Source organism: Ochotona princeps, chromosome 27, assembly GCF_030435755.1.
Source record: "Ochotona princeps isolate mOchPri1 chromosome 27, mOchPri1.hap1, whole genome shotgun sequence".
NCBI lineage: Eukaryota > Metazoa > Chordata > Mammalia > Lagomorpha > Ochotonidae > Ochotona > Ochotona princeps.
Genome location: NC_080858.1, coordinates 8,964,275 through 8,990,557, shown reverse-complemented (window position 1 = coordinate 8,990,557; position 26,283 = coordinate 8,964,275). Strand labels below are relative to the sequence as shown.

At 43.0% G+C, this 26,283-nt stretch overlaps 1 protein-coding gene across 1 annotated transcript in view; it reads right to left on the bottom strand.

The window, feature by feature from the left end:
• Window positions 1-26,283, bottom strand: part of LMNTD1 (lamin tail domain containing 1) — a 166,897-nt gene that overhangs the window by 10,663 nt on the left and 129,951 nt on the right. The window contains exon 14 of the mRNA XM_058655675.1: window positions 953-1,091. The gene's annotated coding sequence lies outside the window, so the exon portion shown is untranslated. The remainder of the gene's footprint in view (window positions 1-952; window positions 1,092-26,283) is intronic.

Genomic DNA, 26,283 nt, shown 5'->3' with positions numbered 1-26,283 from the left:
TTAGATCCTGTCCACATCAAATACTGAATCATAAAACTTATTTTCATTACTCATTTAAGGAAGGCTTTTTCAGAAACTGTATGAGTAAATCTTAACTGAGATTTCATATACAATGTTGCCTATAGAAATATTTACACTGTATTATAGATACTCAATTTTGGTTTTGTTGCATAAATTAAGTGTTGTGAATTTTTCACTATATAATCAAGAAATTAAGATAAGGAAGAGCCATTTACTATCATTTATTATTCATACATATTCTCTAATAAGCAATTTACTTTTAATAAATCAGGATTTCATGAAAGATAAGCTAAATGTTTTTAAACAATATGGTATCATTTAAAAACTATGAATCATTCCTGGCTTCTTTGAATATTTTTGTTAATAGAATTTAAACACATTGTTTTTACCTTTTCAGAATCTTCCCAACAGTGAAATCATCATACCAAACACAACTTTAGGTATCAAGAACAGAAATATGACTAAAAACTACTGTGACCGTTCATGATTCTCCTGAATTGCCAATTTGATGGACAACTGAAGACCTCAAATTCAGACCTTTTTCCAATTTTCTTTAAATTTAAAAAAAAAATTTTTTTCATTGGAAAGGCAGATATACAGAGAAGTAGATACAGAGAGAAAGCTCTGCCGCCCACTGGTTCATTCCTCAGGTAGCCGTAATGGCCGGAGCTGAGCTGACCCAAAGCCAGGAGCTTCTTCCTGCATGCAGATGCAGGGTCCCAAAGCTTTGGGCCGTCCTCGACTGCTTTCCCAGGCCAGAAGCAGGGAGCTGGAAGGGAAATGGAGCCACCAGGATACCAACTATTGCCCATATGAGATCCTGGTGGATGCAAGGTGAGGACTTTGGCCATAGGCTACCAGTCCAATTTTCTAGAATTTTAGTTGATGTCATAAGTCCATTGCTAGATGAAAACAAATGCAGAGAAGGTACCTGATATCGCATCATAGCCAATGCTGGGGTCATGGACACGGTCCTGCAAACTCTCAACTCTTTGCCTCCAACCGGGCGGCAAAAGAGCCCACAGCACCAGGTGCTGAGCTGTTATTCAAATGGGAAGTTGAACTTGGCACTAGGAAAGAATGAAGTAATTATCCAAACCAGAAAAGCTTGAGAAACTAAGCAGAAAAGAACTTACAAAAATGTAATGCTATTTAAGAAGACTAAACACTGCACAGAAAGAAGCAAAATTTGTGTAATATTTTAAACATCAAGCTAAAAATCCAACCTTGTAGTAGAGGAATCAATTAGAAAATGTAGATAAGGGGTCTGGCACAGTAGCCTAGTGGCTTATATGCGCCAGGATCCCATATGGGCGCTGATTGGTATCATAGCCACCCTTCTCCCCTTCTAGCCCCCTGCTTGTAGTCTGGGAAAGCAATCAAGGATGGCCCAAGGCCTTGGGACCTGCGTGGGAGGCCCAGAAGAAGCTCCTGGCTTCAGATTGGCTCAGCTCTGGCCATCGCAGCAACTTTGATAGTGAACCAGTGGATGGCAGATCTTTCTCTCTGTCTCTTCTTCTCTCTGTAAATTTGACTTTCCAATAAAAATAAATTTAAAAAAAAGTAGATTAGAGTTTTCTAAATGACAGAAACCTTACTTGCTCATTTCCCTAAGTGTTACATGCATTATATTAACTAATGTAAAGAGTGTGCTTACTGCCACTTTTCTTCTATGTTGAAATTTTAGCTTCCACGATGGTTCATGCTAAGGCACAGCCTCAAAGTATGTAAGGCAGATGGTAGTTGGGAACCAGTACTCTGGTCTAACTTAGCTACTTGCCATCACTCTTGGAAAAAACCTCATTATTATATTAGGCATCTCATTTTCCTTCTGTTCTTTCTCAATAGCCCTACAGGATTGGAAGAGCTATTTATTGTTCCATTGTCAAGAAATTTTGGAGGGTTAACAAATTATCTCAAAACTGGTATTGTGAAACAGCAAATGCACTTATGTCTTAGGTTCTCCTTGGGCAGGACTGTGGTTGGGAGTAGCTTGGCCACAGGTTGTGCCTCCTGACCCCTGCAGCTGGAGGAACTCCTTCCAAAATGGCTCACTCACATGCTGCCCCTTGGTGGTACCGGCTATTGGCACATGGCCTTGGTAGACTTTCCGTGAGACTACTTCAGTGTCTTTACAAGCTGGCAATGCAAAAAAAAAAAAAACCAAGACAGATGTCTCAGCCCTTTCTCAGAACTGACTCCTTGTTCAGTCTAAGGTGCCTACCCAAGAGCGCAAGCCGCAGAGTTGCTGGCTGCCGTCCTGCAGGTTGTAGGCTGATAACCAAAAGGATAATGTATTAGCTGGGACTCTCTCAGTTCTCAAGTAAGAGAAGCACCACCCAGATTTTCTTAGGCAAACGACAAACTGGTTCACATAATCAAACTGACATTCCGGCTGGGATGCCGGTGTGCCTTAGGTATTCAAGCAACCGGAATCCAAGAGTGCTCCATACAGCCCACACAGCCATGCTTTCCTGGTCTGCCACCTGCCAGTGGTGTTTTCAAACGGTCTGCCTCTACCAAACCATCAGAGAACTGACTTCTTTCCCCTGATTCCAATTACAAAGGAGCAGGAGAGGAGCTCTCATTGGCTCAGCTTGAATCATGACGTCACCCTAACAGCCACTGAGCTGGGAACTATGGTTCCTTGTTGCTACCAGAACCACCTGATTGGAGTTAAAGGCAGAAAAGTCTCCCCAAAAGGTGGTTCCATTCCCAGGAGGAGGGCGACAATGAGGGACAAAAAAATAACAATGGTCTACAGAAATTCAGGGTGTTAAGTTACTTAAGCCCTGGTGTCTTCAGTATATTTTGTTTGTTTATTATTCTGCCTCTCTTTATTCTGCCTCAATTTTCTTTGATTTGGTTGACTATTCATTCACTTTTGTTTCCTATGAAGGAAACCTGTTAAACAAAAAGCTCTTTCAACCTTTCTTCAATATTTACTTTAAAAACTATAGATCATGCAGTATTTCCATCTGATACTAGTGTGATTTCCAGATGGTTGAGTTGAAATAAACAGTGAAGGTACTAAATAATGTAAAGCTGATACGTGATCGTTTTGATCATTTTAATAGGAGAGTGAACAAACATCATATTTTTAGTTTTTAGTTTGTAATCTACCTACATGTAAGCTTCCAAGTAAGAAGGTACTACTGATACATGTAATAATGTACTCATGTTTCAACCTATATTTGTACAGACATGTTTTTAAATAGATATATGAGTATTTATAAATATACATACATACAGGTGTGCTTATACACACATATTCAAAATGGAAGAGCAAAAGAGAGATATACTCGCTGCTGACAATATATGATACAATATTAATGGACTAAAAACCACAGAATTCCTCAACTTCTTCCTTCTCCGTAGAGAACTTCCAACCGGAAGGGGTAGACCAATCACTTCCAATTTGAAAGGGCCGATTAATCTTTGTCAAAAGAATGTTGAAGCTCACAAGGGAGCATCCATTCAGTCCTCTGATCAAGTCGAAGACTTACCAAGCAGGGACTGGCACCGAGGCACGGTAGGCTAAGCTTCCATCTGTGGAGTTGGCATCCCATATGGGTGCCAGTTCATGTCCCAGCTACCCCACGTCTGATCTAGCTCCCTGATAATGTGCCTGGGAAAGTAGCCAAAAGTGGCCCGAGTGCTTGTGCTCCTGCACCCAGCGGGGAGACCCAGAGGAAGCTCCAATCTCTGCTTTTGAACTGTCCTAGTTCTGGTGGCTGCCGGTCATTTAGGGAGCGAACCAACAGATGGAACATCTGTTTCTGCTTCTCTCTCTGTAAGTCTGCCTTTCGAATAAAAATAAATAAATCGTAAAAGACTTATGCGGTTACTATGTAACTCACCAATGTACATGAGGATTTAATTTGAGGAATCGCAGAAAAATCACCAGGTTTTTCAAGCATGCTATGATGACCAGCTGTTATTGCTGATTATAACTCACAGTTATTTCCTATCGTGGATGTGAAAAAACCAGGGATGTTCTCAAAGGCCATAGCCATAAATCACCCTTTTCATCTACTCACAATGGCCACATGCCTCAGAAGTGTGGGCCAGAGAGGCTGAGTACAAGCCAAGTGTTGGAGTCAGTCCGTTTACGTTTTCCAGGGGAGAGGCAATATCATGTGCATCTCACAAATGCTAGCCAACAGACCCCAGAAGGCGTGTACAGCCATTTACTTGAGCCAGATTTGCCACATTCCTCTTTTAGGAAACCTTTGAAAGATAACTTTCTCAGACATTTTACACACATTGTGAAAAACTACAGGACACTTACTGGACAACTTTTTGTTTCTCAGACAAATCAGTATCCAAGTATACCCAGAGGCACACAAGGGACTTGATAGCCAGTTTATCCAGGCCCCCAGAGGATGTCAAGCGTCACGTCAGAGCATGGAAAGCAGAACAGGTTGGACAACTCTGCTGGCCAAGCTTTGCAGCAAGTGTCTGAGTGGGGATCCACTAAGGTGGACTTGGTCAGCCAGTAGACATGGGAAACATTTTCTGAATCCTAGTACAACAGATCCAGTCATGTCTCAGAACTATCAAAACCCCACTAGGGTTTTTGATAGGAACATTCTTTGCCACGTCAAGGTCTCCAATGGATCATAAAATTGCCATCTCCATCCCTGGGAGCTGATGCAGCTTGACTGGAAGAAGCAGCCCCTACCTATACCCCCACCCAGCAGACACAGGAGAAAAAAGAAATGAAACGTTTGTCCCATCCACTTTCCTCCAGATCTTTTTTTTTTTTTTTTTTTTAGAACTAGTGCCTAGGGACCAGCACGATAGCATAGTGGTTAAAGTCCTCACCTTGCCCGTGCCGGGATCCCATATGGGCACCAGTTCTAATCCCGGCAACCCTGCTTCCCATTCAGCTCCCTGCTTTTTTTTTTTTTTTTAAAGATTTATTCATTTTATTACAGCCAGATATACACAGAGAGGAGGAGAGTCAGAGAGGAAGATCTTCCGTCCGATGTTTCACTCCCCAAGTGAGCCGCAACGGCCGGTGCGCGCCAATCCGAAGCCGGGAACCTGGAACCTCTTCTGGGTCTCCCACGCGGGTGCAGGGTCCCAATGCATTGGGCCGTCCTCTACTGCTTTCCCAGGCCACAAGCAGGGAGCTGGATGGGAAGTGGAGCTGCCGGGATTAGAACCGGCGCCCATATGGGATGCCAGGGCTTTCAAGGTGAGGACTTTAGCCGCTAGGCCACGCCGCCGGGCCCTTTCCTCCAGATCTTGACACTCCCCACCCTAACCAGAGATCCACATGGACATGCATCCTCTCATCAATTACACAGTACTGAAAATTAAAAAGAAAATAGTATCCAAGAAAAACAAAAGGGAGGCCACCATTGTGGTGCAGTCAGCTAAACTACCGCCAGCAACACTGTTTTCCTCTATCAGATCTTCGAGGAGTCCTGGCTGCTTCACTTCTGATCCAGCTGCCTGCTGATGTTGCTGAGAAAACAACTGAGGATAATAAATACAGTACTTGGGCCTCCATAACCCATGAGAGAGATCTTGTTGGAGTACCAGGCTCCTGGCTTTGACCTGTCCCAGCCTTGGCCCTTTAGCCATTTGGAGAGTGAACCAACAGATGGAAACTCTCTCTCTCTCTCTGTAACTCTGAGTTTCTTTCTTTCTTTCTTTCTTTTCTTTTTGTTTTTTAAGATTTTATTATTATTGGAAAGCCGGATATACAGAGAGGAGGAGAGTCAGAGAGGAAGATCTTCCATCCGATGTTTCACTCCCCAAGTGAGCTGCAACGGGCCAGTGAGCTCCGATCCAGGTCTCCCACGTGGGTGCAGGGTCCCAAAGCTTTGGGCCGTCCTCAACTGCTTTCCCAGGCCACAAGCAGGGAGCTGGATGGGAAGTGGAGCTGCTGGGATTAGAACTGGTGCCCATATGGGATCCCAGGGCTTTCAAGGCGAGGACTTTAGCCGCTAGGCCATGCTGCCGGGCCCAACTCTGAGTTTCAAACAAATAAAGTAGTTCTCAAAATAAATAAATGCAATTTTAAATTTAAATGCCAATAAAATGCAATTTTAAATTTAAATGTAAATAAGAGTAAAAATAAAGAGGCAAAGTTAATTTATGGCATACTTTAGTTAAAACATGAATTTAAATATATATAATCTTAACCTGTAATTAATGTAGTAACACTTGCAATACATTTTATCTTTCACCATATATGGTCAAGACCATGTATATCTTAATCCACTGAATCAGCTCATAGACTAATACACAGGAGAAGAAAACTCTTTGTCATTAATGTTTTGAACCTTCTGTCGCTTGCACCAAAAAAAAAAAAAATCCAAAATAATTATTTTGGGTAAAGATTTAACTTTCTAAAGCTTATAAGAATTAAAAGAAAAAAAATTCTGTTCTAATGTCTAGCACATAGTATACACTTAATACAAGTTTTAGGAAATGTGCTAAAATTACAAATCCAATCAACCCTGTATATGTCTAATGAACTTGTTGCTCTTCTTCCTGCTCAGTTTTCTGGCTTGTTTCTGGGCTGATTGTAGAGGATTACAAATATCTTCATCACATTTGCATCTCTCTCATGCAAATTGCTGCATTGCCAGTACAGTCCTGTCTGTGAGTGCCTGAGGACTGGGGAAGTCTCTCCTAGAGTTCTCAGATAAATGTGTGGACGGGTACCAGGAGAGCACTTGGGGTGCTACTCCAGCATTTCCAACACAGCAAGATACAAAATCATGATCGCACATCTCAACCAAGCAGATCTAATAATCCTATTATTTTGTAAAGTAGGAAAGTAAAACCATGAAAGAATTCATTTCACAGTGTTCTCAGAGCCCCAGGAGAATGAAAAACAGGGAATAAAAAAATACAGGGAGTACTCAATTGTTTTTTCATGTTATTTTTCTCATAGTAGAAAAACATGAAGATTTTTCAGGAATCCTGTTTTTTAAAACAAAAATGCAAACTATGTAGTGATATCAGGAAACCTTTATTACCAGGATGTGCTAATTAAAGGTAGGTGTCAATGCAAATTCAAGCTATAGAGAATGGCAATGCACTTTATTTGCACATGTCACATGTTTTGTGCATGTGCTGTCATTGATTGTTCTTTAAATGAACTATAAAAAATTTGAAGAGTGGGAGTAAGTCAAATAGATACAAGAATTAATCTGGAAAGCTTCCAATGAACAGAGTTTGAACCAGCTGAACACCAAAATAAACAACAATACTGCATTACAAATCGAAGAATAAAGCAAACCTCTCTGAATCCATACTGATATAAATAAATGTCTGAATAATAATCTGGGAATACAAGATAAATCTTTTCTCTAAGGAATTATAAACAATAAATACAGAGGTATTATCAGGAGATCAGCATAGGCCCCCTACCCTTGAGAATGGACCAAACTTAGTAAGTTGCTTTCAAAGTTCGGGAAGAAGGACTGGTATTTGGTTTAGGGGGCCAAAGTATCAATGAAGGTGCCTGTGTCCTGTGTCAGAGCCACTGGATTCAACTCCCAACTCTATGCCTGGATCCCAGTTTCCTGCTAGAACAGAGCAGGAGGCAGTGGATGAAGGGTCAAGTAATGGTTTCCCTGCCCATCCTACGGAAGAGCTGAATTCAGTGCCTGACTCCCATTTTGGGACTGGTTGGACCATTGTGGGCATTTCAGGAGTGAACAACTGGGTGGGAGTCCTTTATCTTTGTTTGCTTCTCAATAAAAATGACAATAACAAAAATTCCTAAAGCAAAAAGCAATGGTTTGGTAAGGAAGAGGAGTACGGAAATAATAATAATAAGAAGAAAAATAACAACTATAGGCAGAGGAACCTGGCAGACACTAAGCAATGATCAAGGTTAACATCAACAGTGAGAAGTCATGTTGATACGAAGCAGCAAGAATGGCACTTTACTTCTGCGGGATGTTTCCCAAACAAATCACCGGCCATTACTTTTCCAAACTGTCAAGACTGCAGAAGACATGAAAAGCCTGAGGCCCTGTAACAGGGAGGAAGAGACTCACAAGACACAACAGTTGAGCATCACGTGGAACCTGGACTGTATCTGCCACAAAGAACAGGCAGCTTTCTCAGGTGCATCGGCAAGGAGCTGGATCAGAAGCAGAGCAGCCAGGACTTGGACCATCTTCTAATATGAAACACTGGCAGTGGCTTACCCCACTGCAAGACAGCACCAGCCCACATGTGTGTATATTTATTTCTATGTGCAAGAATACTTTTAAAAAACTTATAGAAGGCTGAATTAAAAGGCAAGTTGATTTTGGTGCAAAAAGCTTTGAAATCTATGCACAGGTTTTTTCACAGAGCACATTTTCCATGAACTTTTCAAAGATTCTTGGCATTGCCACCATGCACAGTGGAGGAAATCGAGGCTGAGAAATGCTAACTCTCCTGAGGTCAGTCAATCTGTATGGAGTGTTTCTCAAAACTGGGCAATTTGGCACCAGATACATAATCTTAATCACTATTGTTCTATTGTATCACAATAAAGCAAATGACAGTATATGTAAATAAAGAAGGACCAGGGGAGGAAATGAGATTAAAACCTAACATAAGAACTGTGCCCACACGCGAACGGTATAGGGCAGGTGTTTGGGGCTGACTTCAGAATGTAACATCATCACACTCTTATCATTTAAAAAAATGATCTCTCACAGATATTTTATTTCCATCTGTATGCAAACATGGTTTAATATGCATGTAAAATAATTAAACAAGAAAAATCCCTGATCTTCATCTCTTTTCATCCATGAAAGTCTTCTGCACCTTCAGAACAAAACTGAAGTTGCCAATGTCACCTGACTCCTTCTTTGTCACCTTGCAATCTTTCCTCTTTCCACTGTGAGTAAACATGTGTGACCACAAGTCAACTGAAATGCCTTGTATTGAGGCCATCAGTTAACTCCATTGGGCTGAAGTTCTTACGGGTCACTTTTCTATCACTTGATATTTTACCTACTTGTTGAAACTTTTTTTTTTTCATTGAGGCTTCCTTGACATAAAAGGCTCCTGGGTTTACCGTATCACAAAAGTTCTTCTGTCCAGATTTCCTGTATTTCTTGGTCCTCGTTTCTGCTTTGGTGATCTCACACAGTCATCTGGATTTGGATACCTGCATTGTCCAAGTCTGAATTTCCCCCTGAGCTCCAGGTTCACACATCCAATTATCTACTTGACATCTTTTCTTGAACAATTCATAAGCATCTCCAACTTGACAGGTTCACAGTGGAACTCCTATCTTGGCCTCCTGCCTTCCCTGTTCCACTGCCCAAATGTCCTCTTCCTCTTCACTTTAGTAAATGTCCCCATCATACACCAAAGGAATAACAAATGGTACTCGCCTTCAAACTTGTTCTCAAGTCTGATACTCATTCCATAGACAAGACCTATCAATGTCACCTTCAAAACAGTCCACAATGAGAAAAATCTAACCAAATCTCCCTTATCTCTCACCCAGATCATTGCAACAGTCCTGTAATTGTTCTTGGGACTTCCTCTCGTGGTCTTCACACTATATCATATGCTGACTTTAACGGCTTTCTCATTCCTACCTGATTGCCTTTGGTACAGAAGACCTACCTTATGTGCCTCTTGCCTCTCTCTGTGATGTCGTTTCCGACCATTGCTTTCTTTGACTATCTACTTCTCCTTGTATTATTTGTTTCTCCCTTCCTGGAATATGTTCCCTCTGTCTTGGATGACAGAGTAAGACCCATTTACTTACTGTCTTGTCTCAACTCTGTAAAGCTTTCTCAGTCTTCTTGGTTGGGCATCCAGTTCCATGATCATCCATTCTTTGGTCTGAGCTTGATTTTATCTCAAAGTGTTTATATTTGCTGTGCCTGCTTCCAGAAAGTTGTTCCTCCCACACGTTCTTATAAGGAGCTCCATTTTTATCATTTGTCTCAGCTCAGATTCCTTCAGTAACTACTTGGGGTGCAGAAGTTGCTCTCTGTTCTCCACTGCCTCTTTGTCTTCCCCTACTTTTACTGTCTTTAGGTTGCTTAGTGTTATTTATAATTATTTCATGTGATTATTTGTGTGGTTTGTTTCCGTGTCCCACAGCTAAGACATCACCTCTGGTGTATATTAGACATACAATAAATAATCTAATGGATAAAACTGTAAGGGTAGTTTATTATATATCAATTACTCTATTAGTAATAGGAAACGATACTGAATAGAAAAATACTACCTGTTTATAACCTTTCAGTCTACCTGGGAAGAAAAATAATGCAACCCCAAACAGTCATAATATAAGATGATAAGTAGATCTAACTATGAAATAAGTTGAGTCATAAAAGCCAGGTAGTGAGTATACGGGCACTCACTATGGGCACTCTTTAGATTCTGGGAAGTATATGAAGAATTCTAGCTGGGGTTCAGTGCCCAGAACATGAGGTTGTTTGACAAAAAAGAAAGAGGGTGTCTTTGGAGACAGGAGTGATTGCAGTGCCGTGGATACCTGATATTGTTACCATCTGCTGAGTCCAATGGCAACGGCAAAGCTGACTTGCCAGAAAGCATCAGCGAGATAGCCGGGAAGCATGCTCCAACACAGTCATTTGCAGCCGGCCTGCCTTCTTTGTAAGCTATGTTACACGGCTTTTTATCAAGAATAAAAATCTCTGAGAGCTAAACATATCTGAATGACAGTTATTGGAATATAATTCACCAGGTCATTTGATTTTCAGTTTTAATCTGGTCTGGAAGCAGAGAAGTTAATGTGTGTGTCTTAAATAATTAACATTAAACTGTTGTCTTAGCTTTTTTTTTTTTTTTTTCTTTTTTCAATTGGGACTAAAAAAAAAATCTATGGTGCTTGTATTAGGAAGGAAGTGAATGTAGTTTCTTAACTAGAAGGAATACTTGACAATCGTGTCTGCAATAGCCCACTAACAACTGATTATTTGTGTTAGAACTTCGATAGCCTGATTATTTCATCTCTACAAAGCTTGTAAATCCAAAGGAATTTATTCAGTTGGGGCCTCCCTGCAGCATGATCACATGATGGGCTCGCAAACACATTGGCGCCACTTAATAGGTTGGTGGTTAATACGCTGTCTAAGTAAGCAGAACATGTGACTGAGGATCAATCTCACATCATCACAACTCAAGATTTCTTTGTTCATTTCCAGTTCTTTGGGGGATGCTTTACAAACCTCAGGTCAAGTGACAGAGAAGCCGAGAAATGCTTTTATGAGCATCACTAATGAAAGGAACTATTTTAAACGGTAAGATTAAAAAAAAAAAGACAATATGATCCTTCCTGCTTTCATTGATGGAGGGCAAACAGAAAAATGCTTTTCTCAGACCAATCATGCTAGCCTTGTATTTCACCCTGGTATAGAGCATCATGAAAAAGCAATTATGGTTCACTGTGCCTAGTACCTGGCTTAGCAACCAGTATAGAGAATGTCCTCAATTGTCATTTACTGAATATCCATCAATTGAATGGTTGCAGTAATTTTCTCCAAGATCAACCTATTGGTTTGCTCCCACATAAAAGAGTAATCCTAAGAGTTACAGACAATTGAGCACTGTATGTTAGGTACTATTCAGGTGCAAAGGTTAGCAAAAACAGAGCTGCTGGTCTTACAAAGAATTACAAAACTAATCAAGATAGGAATAGATCACAATAGGATCCCCAAAGAGAAAGCAATTAATTACCCAGAAGATTAACGAATTAATTAAGCTGCATCTCCTCTAAGATCTGAGCTTTGGGTGAAGCATTGTGGTATAGCAGGTGAATACACTGCCTGCAATGCCAACAACCAGTTTGGGCATCGGTTTGTGTTGTAGCGGCTCCACTTCCACCAGCTCCTTGTTGGTACCCTGGGAAAAACAGTGGAATACAGCCCAAGTATTTGGGGGCATACTACCCAAGTAGGAGACCTGGATGAGGCTCTTGGCCCTTAGACTTCAGCCTGGCTTAGCACTGGCTGTTGTAGCTACCTGTGGACAGAGATGTGTGAGTGTGTGTGTGTGTGTGTGTGTGTGTGTCCCTGTCTTCTCTATAACTCTGGCTTTCAAAATAAATAAATAGATAAACACATATTTTTCAAAAGGGATCTTAGCCTTACAGCCAATGAACACCCCCTAAAGCCCTACTACGTGCCCATGGTTGTCATTTCATTGGCAGGAGGGAAATGGGAAGCTTACACAGGCCCGGGGAAGGTTGGACTGGCAGAAGGCCCCAAGGTTTGGTCTATCAGGAGTCCAGGGGGACCTTGGGTGGACTGGGAGAGGACACGGGCAGCAGGAAGAGAAACTCAGAGCTGGAGTGCAGCCTCAGCATGTCCAAGAGAAGGACAGATGCAGTGGGTACTGTGTTATGGGAAGTGTCATGCGAAAAGTGACTTCATGGAGGGAGAGATTAGAAAGCAGAGGCGCCACTCCAGGGACGGAAGGCTGACTTTTTGGGCTACAGATGTTGAGGGGTGGAGAGGGACAAAAAGGAGGAAAATCTTAGCCCTGGAGACATGTAAAAGTCAGCAAAACATCTCAGGTGACAGATTAGCTGTGCAGGCAGAGGTGGGGGGGGGGAATTGTTCCCAGGTTTACAGTGCAAGCATCCAAGGAAATGTACATTATCTTTACTATGATGGCTAAATCACCACAGAGCATCACTATAATTGTAATGTATTGGGCCCATCACAATAGCCTAGTGGCTAAAGTCCTCATCTTGCATGTGCCAGGATCCCATATGGGCATTGGTTCTAATCCTTGCGGCCCCATTTCCCATCCAGCTCCCTGCTTGCGACCTGGGAAAACAATCGAGTACTACCCAAAGTCTTAGGACGCTGCACCCGAGTGGGAGACCCAGAGGAAACTCCAGGCTCCTGGCTTAGAATCAGCTCAGCTCTGGCTGTTGCAGCTGCTTGGGGAGTGAATCAACGGACAGAAGCTCTTACTCTCTCTGTCTCTCCTCCTCTCTGTATCTGCCTTTCAATAAATATAAATACATCTTCAAAAAATAAATTAATGTATTAATTATTTGTTAATAATAATAGATAATTGACATACAGAATTGAAGATGTTCACTAAATTCACAATGTAAATGATTTTAAACAGAATATTTTTGAAATTCAGCATATATTACTATTTGTTATTACTCTAATTGTTTTTTTCCATAATAATATAATACTTAGTTGAAGTGCATAGCAGCCACACGTAAGAAGCCAAAGGAAACATGATAGTTTAAATTAGAGCTATACATCTTGGTTTGTAAGTCTCTTCTTTGGTTTTCAATTCTTATCTTGAATTTTCTGACTTCATCGTCACATATTTAGACCTAAAGTCATATCAATGAGCATGACTTTGTAAAAGAAACGGAAATAGCTAAGTCATCTGTTTTCACTTTAATGCCGAGTTGGTCTAGACAGGATGAATTCAGTTCAGCAGAGCATTTGGCCGGTAGCCATTATGCCCTGAGCAGTATGATATTTCAGTTGAGGAGATGCTACTCCAGTATTTTTCACTGTTAACAATAATGATTTTTTTGGTTCCTTGGAGGAGTTTGGTTATTTTTGCCAATAGAAATAAAAACACCATAAAGTGTGGTATGTTACACACTTAGGACTTTATATTTCTATTCTTTTTTTTGTAAGATTTATTTTTTTAATTGCGAAGTCAGATATACACAGAGGAGGAGAGACAGAGAGGAAGATCCTCCGTGCAATGATTCACTCCCCAAGTGACTGCAACGGCCAGAGCTGAGCTGATCTGAAGCCAGAAGCCAGGAACCTCTTCGGGGTCTCCCATGCAGGTGCAGGGTTCCAAAGCTTTAGCCTGTGCTCGACCGCCTTTCCAGGCCACAAGCAGGGAGCCGGCTGGGAAGCAGGGCCACTGGGATTAGAACCGTCGCACTTATGGGATGCTGGTGCATGCAAGGTGAGGATTTTAGCTGCTAGGCTACCATGACAGGCCCCTATATTTCTTTATTTTTAAAAAATTATTTATATTTATTGGAAAGGTGGATATACAGAGAGGAGAGATAGAGAGGAAGATCTTCTGTCAGATGGTTCACTCCCCAAGCAGCTGCAACAGCTGGGACAGAGCCAGTCCGAAGCCAGGAGCCAGAAACTCCTCCGGGTCTCCCACATGAGTACAGGGTCCCAAAGTCTTGAGCCATCCTCGACTGCTTTCCCAGGCCACAAGCAGGGAGCTGGATGGGAAGAGGGGCTGCCGGGATTAGATCTGGCACCCATATGGGATTCTGGCATGTTCTAGGCCAGGACCTTAACTGCTATGCTATCGTGCCGGGCCCAGCCCCTATATTTCTTACTGACGCGCCACATTTTTTTTTTTAAGATTTATTTTATTACAAAGTCAGATATAGAGGAGGAGAGACAGAGAGGAAGATTTTCCGTCCGATGATTCACTCCCCAAGTGAGCTGCAACGGGCCGGTGCGCGCCAATCCGATGCCGGGAACCAGTAACCTCTTCCGGGTCTCCCATGCGGGTGCAGGGTCCCAAAGCATTGGGCCGTCCTCAACTGCCTTCCCAGGCCACGAGCAGGGAGCTGGATGGGAAGTGGAGCTGCCGGGATTAGAACCGGCACCCATATGGGATCCCGGGGCGTTCAAGGTGAGGACTTTAGCCGCTAGGCCACGCCGCTAGGCCCAACTCATCACATTCTTAAAGTTTGTTTTAAAATGTGGGGCTGGTAAGATGGCTCAATTGGCTAATCCTCCATGTCAGAGCACCAACATCCCATTTAGGTGCCAGTTCTTGACCTGGCTGCTCCATTTCTCATCCAGCTCTCTCCAAGTGGCCTGGGAAAGCAGTGGAGCATGGTCCAAGTCCTTGGGCCCCTGCACCCATGTGGGAGACCCAGAAGAAGCCCCTGGCTCCTGGCTTTGGATCAGCTCAGTTTTGGTCATTGCGGCCATTTTAGGAGTGAACCAGACTCTCCTTTCTTTTTCTTTCTTTTTTTTTCCAAATCTACTTTTCTTCTTTCTAAATCTACTTTCCAATAAAAATAAATGTATCTTTTAAAAAAATTCCTAAATGAAAAAATGGTCTTTAAAACTCATTGAAGAGAGAACGAAAGAAAAACAGGGTTCCTATCTGCTGACTTGCCTCTCAGTGTCTGCCACAGCCCAGGCTGGTCCAAGGTCAGAGACAGCAACTCAATCCAGAGTCCCACGGGGTGACAGGAAATGACCTAAGCCATCATGCCGTCCTCAGGGTCTGGAGGCAGGAGCTGGACTGGGAATCCAACAGACGCCCTGCAACGGGGACTCCACGGTGGGACATGTGGTATCTGAACCCCCAGGTCAAACACTTACTCCCCATAATATATACTTGATGTACTTAGAGCTCATAGAATGAGGTCCTTTAAAATAAAACTGAATCTTCTCATGATGAAAAACAGTATACATATTATAAGGTACACAAAATACAGAAAGAGCAAATGGGATTAAGATAATCGCCTATGAGACCCAGTGCAGTATTCCAGTGGCTGAAGTCCTTGCCTTGCACACACCGGAATCCCATATAGGCACCAGTTTATGTCCTGGCAGCTCCGCTTCCCATCCAGCTCCCTGCTTGTGGCCTGGGAAAGCAGTCGGCCCGCACCCACATGGGAGACCCGGAAGAAGCTCCAGGCTCCTGGCTCCCAGCTTCAGATTGACTCAGCTCTGGCTGTTGTGATCACTGGGGATTGAACCAGCCTGCAGAAGATCCTCCTCTCCGTATATCTGACTTTTCAATAAGAAAATAAATAAATCTTTTTTTAAAAAAGATAATTACCTCTGTAGCCATGCTGAAATTGCGGGTGATTGCTGGACCCCAAATGGCCCCACCTCTCACCTCTCATCTAATCTTCAGGGCACGGGGACTTTTATGTCTCAATCATAGTTAACCTATTTTTATTACTATGGGGTATTTTTCACTTATTGACTATGTCAAATTTATTCATCTATCTACAGTTGACAGCAATTCGGATTGCTTCAATGTTTGGCCAATACAAATGCTGAAGCGTTTCCGTCTCCACCGTACACTGGGGAACTCTGCAAGGAATCCCGAGCTCCTGGCTTCATCTGGGGAGCCAATCAGTAGATGGAAGATCTCTCTTTTTCTCTTTTTCTTCCTTCCTCTTTCGCCAACTCCCGTCTGGCTGCTCCACTTGCAATCCAGCTCTCTGCTAATGTGCCCGGGAGAGCAGCAGCAGATGACCTCAAGATCCTGGACTTCCGCACCCAAGAAGGAAACCCGGAGGAAGCTCCTGCCTCTTTGCTTCTGACGGCCTGGTTCTGGCTGCTTGTGGCTATTTGGGGTGTGAGCTAGCAGATGGAGAAGATTTCTCGGTCTTTCCTTTTCTCTGTACATCTATCTTTAAAAAAAAATTGCATCTTTAATAATTAAATCCCTAAAAATATTTTGATATCAAGTACTTCATTGTTTATATTTCAGCATGTTACTGCCAGTTTTTTATGAAAATTATTTTGATCTAGTTCAGTCACTCATCTTTCCTCATCATTTGATAAAGTAGACGCTTTAAAGAAATGGAGCAGCTGGTGGTAGAAACCACGAAAGAGAAAGTCCCTGGGGTGCCCGTGGAGGACCAGCAGGTAAAGTTACCACCTGCAGGGCTGGCAGCCCATATGAGGGCACTTCAAGTCCGCTCCTGATGCAGCTCCCTTCTTATGTGCTTGTTATTGGGATCCCTGCCACCCATATGAGAAAACCAGTAGAGCTCCTGGCTCCTGGCTTTGGCCACCCCGTTCCTGGCCATGACAACTCTTTGGGGAGTGAAGCAGCAGAATGAACATTTCTTCCTGCTCTTCAAATAAGAACCACTGAACTGTTGCCGTGTCCTGCATTTGCTGTCAATCACAGCGTGAGACGTATCCTACCCTTCACTAACTTTGGTTACTCGGGTCGGTGGCTTTCTAGCCTTCTCCGCTGTGATAACACTGGCATACGCTGTTCTTAATTTAAGTTTGATAAGTGTTTAAACTATGATTTTTTCTGTATGTCTACGTTTTATTTGGTTTTCCACTCTATAAGACAGCTTTCATGTATATGTCAGTGTGGGACTGTGGATTTTCACTGAACTCTTACATTGCACAGTTTCATCTGACTTAGTTATAATCCATCACTGTCATGATTTATTTGCACGTTGAATCATCCAGCATTGGCCAGTAGCGAATCTTTCCAGCCATCTCCCGTGTCCCTTTGATACATTGCCACCATTCTTTGAGGAAATCCTGACCTTCCAGGGCAGTAAGATATTCCAGACTCGTGTTTAATTTCTCCGCCAGGGTCTTGGAATCAACTCCCCCTATGCCAACCTGCAGGAAGCATCTCCAGTTCTATTAAGTGGAGAAGGTTCTGATTATACAACCACACAGAGAAGCATTTGTGAAGCAAGACACTAAAAAGGGTGATTTCAAACTCTTTAAATACACAGTTTCTGTTTAAAGGTGCATTTATTTGAAAGGCAATGACACAAGGAAAGACAGTGAGACTGCTCCATCTTGCCTCCCCTGAACAGCCGCAACGGCCTAGGCCATGCCAGAGCCAGGAGCCAGAACCTCCAAGCAGGCATCCATCTATACATGGCCATCATCCACCACCTTGCACAGTGCGCACTGGCAGGAAAAGAATAGATGAGGAGGGCCCGGCGGCGTAACCTAGCGGCTAAAGTCCTCACCTTGAACGCCCCGGGATCCCATATGGGCACCGGTTCTAATCCCGGCAGCTCCACTTCCCATCCAGCTCCCTGCTTGTGGCCTGGGAAAGCAGTCGAGGACGGCCCAATGCATTGGGACCCTGCACCCGCGTGGGAGACCTGGAAGAGGTTCCTGGTTCCGGGCTTCAGATCGGCGCGCACCGGCTGTTGCGGCTCACTTGGGGAGTGAACCATCGGACGGAAGATCTTCCTCTCTGTCTCTCCTCCTCTCTGTATATCTGACTTTGTAATAAAAAAAATTAAATCTTAAAAAAAAAAAAAGAATAGATGAGGAGCATGGAATAGCCAGTATTCAAACTAGCACCCCATTTAGGATGTGGACTAACCATGCTATGGTTTAACTCACTGTACTACAAAGCCTGCCCTCCTTTGTATTCTTTCTGCTCCTTGGCAACAAAAAGGTAAGATACATATTTGAATAATAACAAATAAATATCTTCATGCTAAATTATGGACTACTTGCAATGTGACCATGCACAAAGTAAATACTAAGCAATTTTTTAAAAGATTTACTTATTTTTATGGAAAGGCAGATATACAGAGAGCAAGAGAGGAAGAGCTTCAGTCCACTGATTCACTGTCCAAGTGGCCACAGGCAGGACTGAGCCAATCCGAAGCCAGGAGCATGGAGCTTCCTCCGAGTCTCCCAAGTGAGAGCAGGGTCCCAAGGTGTTGGACCGTCCTTCATTGCTTTCCCAGGCTACAGGCAGGGAGCTGGATGGGAAGTGGAGCTGCCGGGACACAAACCAGAGCCCATATGAGATTCTGGCACGTGCAAGATAAGGAATTTAGCTGCTAGGCTATGATGCCAGACCATACCAAGCAATTCTTATGGAGACTATTTCAAGCAATCACAGAAATTTTTATGATTCTTTTGATCAACTGCTCTCCGTCCCAGTTCCTAGCAACTGTTTATCTGTTTTCTGCTCTTGTATTTTTGCTTTTGGCAAAATGCCTTATAAATTAAATCATACAGGGTACAGCCATTCCCCCCTTAATATTAAGTATTGAAGTTCCTGCATCGCATTGCATACGTTGGTAGTTTGTTTCTTTTTATTGCTGAGTAATATTCCATAGCGTATACTACCTTTTCTCATTCACCAGTTGAAAACATTAGGGTATTGGCTATTAGGATATGGTTTTTCTGTTCTCTTGAGTAAATATCTAAGAGTGACATCACCAGATGACCAGATGACATAGGGTGCTTAGCTTTAGAAAGTAAAACCTCATCCTTCATAAAGTATAAACAATCCTTAACTTTTTAAAGTAAAATAGTATTATCTAAGTTCATACTGTCAAATTGTTTTTGCTGCCTTTCCCCAGAATTCTCAATACTCTATCACTGATAACACTTGGCATTGTCACATAAAAATTTTAGATACTGTAAAAGATGTATGGTGGTATCTCATTTATAGCTTCTTGATGTTGGCCATTTTTCTGTACGACACGCATGCTTTGTAAAAACAAGAGTTATAGTTCGTGTACTGTTTGTAACTTTTAATCTTCCACTTACCAGTGTGTCATTTATATTGTTCAAAAACATGATATTACTTTGTTTAAATTCTGAATAAAGGACTGGCTAATAAAATGTGAAAATTGAGGAGTGGATCTGTAATACAGTGCAAGTTTCCCTAATAAAAAATGAATCTAAATCTTACATTCTGGTGCTCAAAGGAGACTTGTCCCCAGTTCTTTCGCGTGACTCACCTTCCCTCTCAGAATAGCCTGTAGGTTAGTACTGGTACTCAGGACTCAATTTCCCACACCCCCTTGTGGTCTGCTAAGGTCGCCGTGGCTTGCTCATGCAACTGGCACGGTAATCTCTTCTACCGTTCAGGATTCAGTGTTTCTGCCCTTCTCCTCCCCTCCAGCTCAGCTCTTATTCTTGCATCCCTCTCCTTGAGAGAAAAGTGTACAGTCTAATCCTCCCCTAGCAGTGTAGAAACCTCCCCACCCCCCGTTGTGAACTCTCCCCTTTAAGAGCAATCTCAGAGAGCGTCTAACATGACCACCATGTCTGTTTTCCCAGGAGCCCTTGGATTCCCCAGTGCTCACTTCTTGCCTTGTTCCCGTTTGGTCAATGTGCTAGTTTTCCAAGAGCACCCCCAGGCCTCTGCCGCTGTTGAGATCAGCAAGAGTCTCTTGCAAAATTTTTGTTTCGGCACATTCATGGTGTCTCCTCTTCAGCTGTGTAGATTTTTCCAGAGCAGGACACAGAACCTATTTTATGGCTTTAGGCGTCTTCTTTACAGGGATACTAGACAGTAACCAGTGCTTACATGAAATCAGAAAATGACTTTGAAGTGTTGGCTTTCTAAAGCCCCCTGCCTTGGGTTTGCTGCCTTTCGTCAAAATGCTGGGGACAGCAGAAGCTTGTTCAAGCCGCGCAGCCTCTGTACCCTTTTCTCCAGAGGTAATGGGGACAGCAATCCCTCCAAAGCCAGGCTCTCAGACCTCTGTCCCCAAGGGAGCTCTGACTCCAGGGCAAAACACATCCGTCCCCAGAACACAGAGGTGCACTCCTTCCTGGGGCTGAAGGAATGCACCTTCTCCCTGCTCCAAGAGGAAAGTTTACAGGGAGCCAGCATCTCCGCTAAGCCATTCCTCGTGCATGTTGCTAGAGTCCTTCTTTGGCCGTTGATCAGATTCCCAAGTTTCTCTCCGCTTAAGCCCTGACCCCACTTGGTCCCCATTACTGATGTTTTCATTATCCAGAGTAGGAGTTTTCTCCTCTCCTTATGGATGAGCCTGATAAGAACAAGCTTATCAACTAATGCTGGTCCCATCCCCGGGGGTGGGCGGGGAGGGGGTCTCCTGGAATGTCAGAAAGATCTAAGTCTTTCTCTTCTTTTTAATGTTTGTCTGAACTTCTCAGCTCCATCATACCTTCATTATCTATCATTGTGCAACAAATTGTCTCAAAGTTTGGCCTCATAAAACACAATGTCCTTTTATTATCTCATGGCGTCTGAATCTGAGTGACCTGGCTGGATCATTTTGGGTCTTGCCTGAAGTTGCAGTTACCATACTAGCCAGCTCTGCGGCCTCTGAAGACTTGGCCAGGACTATAAACTATGTATGTTCAAGTTCTATAATTCCGTGTCCAACATGTTCACCCCATCCTTTTCTTATCTTTAGTGGGCACAGAAACAAATCCATAATTATCATATAAAGCTTTCCTTAAAGTCTGAACAGTTACAAAGAAAACTAACAAAAAGATCATGATGAATTTAGCAAATCGAGCGAGCAGGGTCTTTTAGAGACTTTCATCTTATCCTCCACTCTGCCGGTCCATCCCTTCTAGTTACCAGCCTATACCTGCTAGCAAAGGCCACTGCTGAGCCCAAACAGAAGGCCCTATTGCCTGGACTCCCATGGTTTTTTTTTTCCTAATATACTTTTTTTTTTTTTTAAGATTGATTCATTTTATTACAGTCAGATATACACAGAGGAGGAGAGACAGAGAGGAAGATCTTCCGTCCGATGATTCACTCCCCAAGTGAGCTGCAACGGGCCGATGCGCACCAATTCGAAGCCGGGAACCTGGAACCTCTTCCGGATCTCCCACGCGGGTACAGGGTCCCAATGCATTGGGCTGTCCTCGACTGCTTTCCCAGGCCACAAGCAGGGAGCTGGATGGGAAGTGGAGCTGCCAGGATTAGAACCGGCACCCATATGGGATCCCGGGGCTTTCAAGGTGAGGACTTTAGCCGCTAGGCCATGCCGCTGGGCCCCACTCCTGTGTTTTTTCATCCTTTAGCCAGAATAGACAGAGCTGTTTCCTCCTGCCCTTCAAAAGGTCACGCCCACACTTTTCTGCTTAGGAACTATTTTCCCCCAACCATGAATGTTCCAGAAAGGGTCCTTCCAGTTCCTTAGGAAAAAAATTGCTTCCAAACAAAAACAGTTATTTCTGTCCTGGTCACTATTAAACTAGAGGACTTTAAAAAAATAAAACAGGTACAGTAACGCAATAGTCATATCTGTGATGTAAAAACTGGAAGCTGTTCCTTTAAATTACTACCACTTTCAACTAAAAAAAAATTGTGTGTGGTTTCAAGTCAATCCAACAAACAGGCTCTTCAGCATTGAGGTGTGGATTCCAAGCTAACTTCCAGTCACATGGCTTACCACTGACTTATTGCCCTGGTTTGTGATGCAAACGCAAATGGCACCTAGGGTCCAATGTTGTAGCACAGTAAGTTAAGCTACCACCTGCAACACTGGTATCCCATATAACTATCTGTTTGAGACCTGGATGCTACACTTTCTATTCAGCTCCCTGCTAATTCACCCGGGTCAGCAATGGACGATGGTTCAAGTGCTTGGTCCTCTGGACATGATCTAGAAGAAGTTCCAAACTCCTACTTCTGGCATGGCTATGGCACAGTCCCTGCTGTTGCAGTCAGGTGAGCAGTGAACCAGCAGATGGAAGATTCCTCTGTAACTCTGCCTCTCCCTTCTTTCCTCTTCCTTATTGCTGCAGAAGGAATGGCATCTGGAACTTTCAAAGGGGACAAAGCTATCTTTCAAATGTGTAGTGCACACACTTTACATGGGACAGCAGTAGAGGATGGCAGAGGAGTCTCCTGGAAAGGTCACGTTCATAATGTGTAAGCAAAGCATCTCTAGGACCAACCCAATGTTTTTGCAGTTGAGTCTGGTTGGTCTTGTGTAGTCAATACGTGCTAACAGCTCATATTCCCCCTAAAACATTGACTAGCAGGTGGATTTTGATATCACTCAACTTCTCTGACCTTCAGTGTATCTAGAACTCCCTATTCCAAGGATCTTCCAGGACGCAATCTTATTCCCTCTCCAAGCCCAGGGCAAACGCAGGCCATTCTTCTGTTTGATGGTCCCAACCCAAAACAACAGGAGACACTAAAACAGCCTTATCTACACATTTCGGTGAATTTGCATTGTACGTGGAGACGCTCAAGAGGGTCACCACAGTTCCTCTGAAAGGCAGGGGGTGAAAAAATACGCTTGACTAGACTTTATCCAACACCACACCAAACATCTCAGGCATTCATGAGAACTTGCTCTGGGAGCCAGTGCAAAGAAAAGGCATATTCATTTCCAGCACCCACATAGCTGGAACGGCCCACCCCGCAGGTTGCAGAGTTCACATAATTGGCCCAAGTCCCTGGAGTAAAGTGTTCACATTCAAATGTTCTTTGCCTTCCTTGGGCATAACTTTTTTTTTTTTTTTTTGAGCTATCTTACTTGCTGTTTTATCTAACAACTTACTGTCCTTTGAGATCACCGATATTTTTCTTTCTGTCTTATAGTTAGAGGACAAAGAAGATTTTTCGGAATCTGGAACATGTCATATTATTCCATTTGGACCAGGTTGGTGACTAAATTAAAGAGCTTTATGATGATATATGTGGCAGACAGAAAGACAAACATTTTTCTATATACTTAAAGGTGAGAAAGAATTACTAGTAATGACTGGGATAGCACATCTCCTTTCATAATTGCTAACATTGAAGTATTAAAATGTTCACTCAGCCCATTTTGAATCCAATAAAATCCTTGCTATGAAGATTAATAAGATGGTCTCCCTGTCCTGAAGAACAGATAGCTTGTCAAAGAAAGTAAACACACAGGTAGAATTTCCTCAGTAACATCGGATTACGGCTAAACTTCCCTCCCAAAAAGAGCATGCTTCCCTCCCAAAAAGAGCATTTCATATAAGATAAAGAATTTTAGAGCATTTTATAGAATATAAAGAATTGTGGCTTTAATCATTTCTATAATGCTCCAGTGGTCATGGAAACATTTGGATGTTGATTCCTGTAAAACCCACCACCAGTCCTCACGGATGGACATGATCTCGTGGAGGATAAGAGAACTATCTGTTGGATTACTCTGGCGTCTATTAGTCATCTTTTTTATAATGACATAATGAATTACCTGAGACAGGATACTCTGTAAAGAGCCTTATTTGGGTTTGCAGTTCTGAATACACAAGGTCAAAACAGCATGAGCCAGCTTCCTGCATGCCCTGCTGCGCTGCCCTGGGTTGCACCACATCATGGTGGAAGAATCTGTTAGAGCGAATCTCTCTCCCTCTCCTTATAAAGCCCTCAGGATTTCACCATGTGAGCCCCCTCTTAATCTTAGCATGCGCCAGCATTATCAGCTCTGAACACCAAGATGGAGTAAGGTTCTGCCTCTTGGCAGCACTAATGTATGACTTGAAGAATACAACTCGTGCATGTGTTTGAGAGACAAACCATGTTCAAACCATGGCATGGTGCCCTTTGACCTCTTAAGACATAGACTCTCATCAAGATTATATGACATTCTTTCAAAGCTGTGTAGCTGGTAGGAGGTAGACTTACCAGTCAACATCTTAGATATTATACTCCAAGTTCAGTTGCAACATACTCAAGTTTTCCTTGAGATTGTATAAGCATCTTTGATACAGTGGGAGGCCCCATAATGCAGGGATAGGCAATCCAGTATTTTCATTTCCTAATTTTTTTGTAAAGATTTATTTATTTTTATTGGAAAGTCAGATACAGAGAGGAGGAGAGACTCAGAGGAAGATCTTCCATCTGATGGTTCACTCCCAAAGTGGCAATAATGGCCAGAGCTGATCCAATCCGAAGTCAGGAGCCAGGAGTTTCTTCCAGGTCTCCCATGTGGGTGTAGGATTCCAAGGCTTTGGGCTGTCCTCGACTGCTTTCACAGGCCACAAGCAGGGAGCTGGATGGAATCGGGCAGCTGGGATTAGAACTAGCACCTCACAGGTGTGCAAGGTGAGGACTTGACTCGCTAGGCTACCACGCTTGGCTTCATTTCCTAAATTTTCAAACGCCTTTTTTTGCAGCAAGAAACATGACCTTACAAATCGATTACATAAAGTTACCTAGTTGTTCTCCAGCTCCACCAAAAAAAGGAAGATTAAAATAATAACAGAGAGATTAGGTTAGAAATAAGGCTTGAGTTACCTAGCATTGTGGTAATTTATGAACAGTAAAGATGCCATGGCTGAAAATACCTAAAAACAAGACACATTATCTTCTGCCTCCTGAGATTTTTCAACATAGTTCTGTCTAAAGGTCAAAGAGTAGATCTGGCAATTGCAAAATCCCCCATGATCATATAATCCAAGGAAAATCGCAGTGAAAACATTTTTATCCTTACTGGAAGAAAATATTGAAGGCCAAGATTGCAGGTGAATAGCAGACAAAATGAATCTTATTTTGTGCAAGCATTTAGAGTGGAGATGTCTAAAACAGAGACACTTAGCTTAAACATTTTTATTCATTCTAGAATAGTGGCTTGGGGCGAATGAGCCATTTTCCTGTACATTTTTATAACCAACAAAGTCCCTAAAGAAAACAACTTCTAACCCAAAAGAAAGTGCTCAAATGTGAACATTTCACCAGCAGGTCTGATCATCAAACATGCATTTATCTAGCAAACCCGCTGTATTTAGACCGCAAAGCTACCAGGGGGAATGCAGGAAAGGGTAACAATACGATTTGCATCTGGGCCACTTGCAGCGACTTTGGTGGGATAAGGTTTTAGTCACCGCATATCAACACATCTGTGCCATGAATGCACAGTTCTAACTAACACTGTGCAGGATCCATCCCTTAAGTACTAACCCAAATCCATTTCCAGCCAGTCCTCCCTACAGTCTGATAGTAATTTGTACAGCTTTCGCCTGGGCAATCGCATGCTTTACGTACACACAATTGACAGGCATGGAAGGAACTCTGATGGAAGAATCCATGAAATGTCCCGGATGATTCACTCCTCTGAACACCTAGAGCCACCTAGTATTTGTTGACTAGCGAAAGGTGCTATGCCAGAGTTACCAAGGGGACACATGACTCCTGTCTCTAGAAGGCACACACACACACACACACACACACACACACACACACATGCATACGGGCTAAGCAAGACAGATCTGCCTAATTCAGATCCCCAAGCTGCTCCCAAGGGGCCCATAGCAGAGGTCAGGAGTGCTAAAGCGGCTCCACACCCCTGAGGTTTGTCCTGGTAATTCCCAACCAGCTCTTCCTGGAACTGTCTCTTGGAACCATCTCAGGCATCGACACTTCTCATTGCTACTGTTCACTGCTGGCTTCACTCGAACTCGTGAGCTTAGGTGGACCTCATCACCTACCTATTTCAGAGAACCCTGAGGGAACGCAGCAGCAACAGAAGAGCTGAGAACCCAGACTTCCACTGTTGGTGTCACTGTGGGTGCTTGTGCCAGTGGCTGGGGCTCGGTCTGTCTCCTCCAATACACAAACTTAAATATCACCTAAATAACTTGAACTATCTGACTTTGAAGCCTGGCTCTGCTCTTTATCCCAAACCTGGGCAGCTGATAGGAATAGGGTGTCTGTGTGCCTCAGTTTCCTATCATTTCAAGTAGAATTGTGTTTGTATTTAACAATAGAGTTGTCACAGGCAATGCATGAATTGAACTAATGTTTCCAGATCACTTAGCAATGTCCCCAGAATACAGTTTCTGCGTTTTATAAAGGTGACCTCCCCCT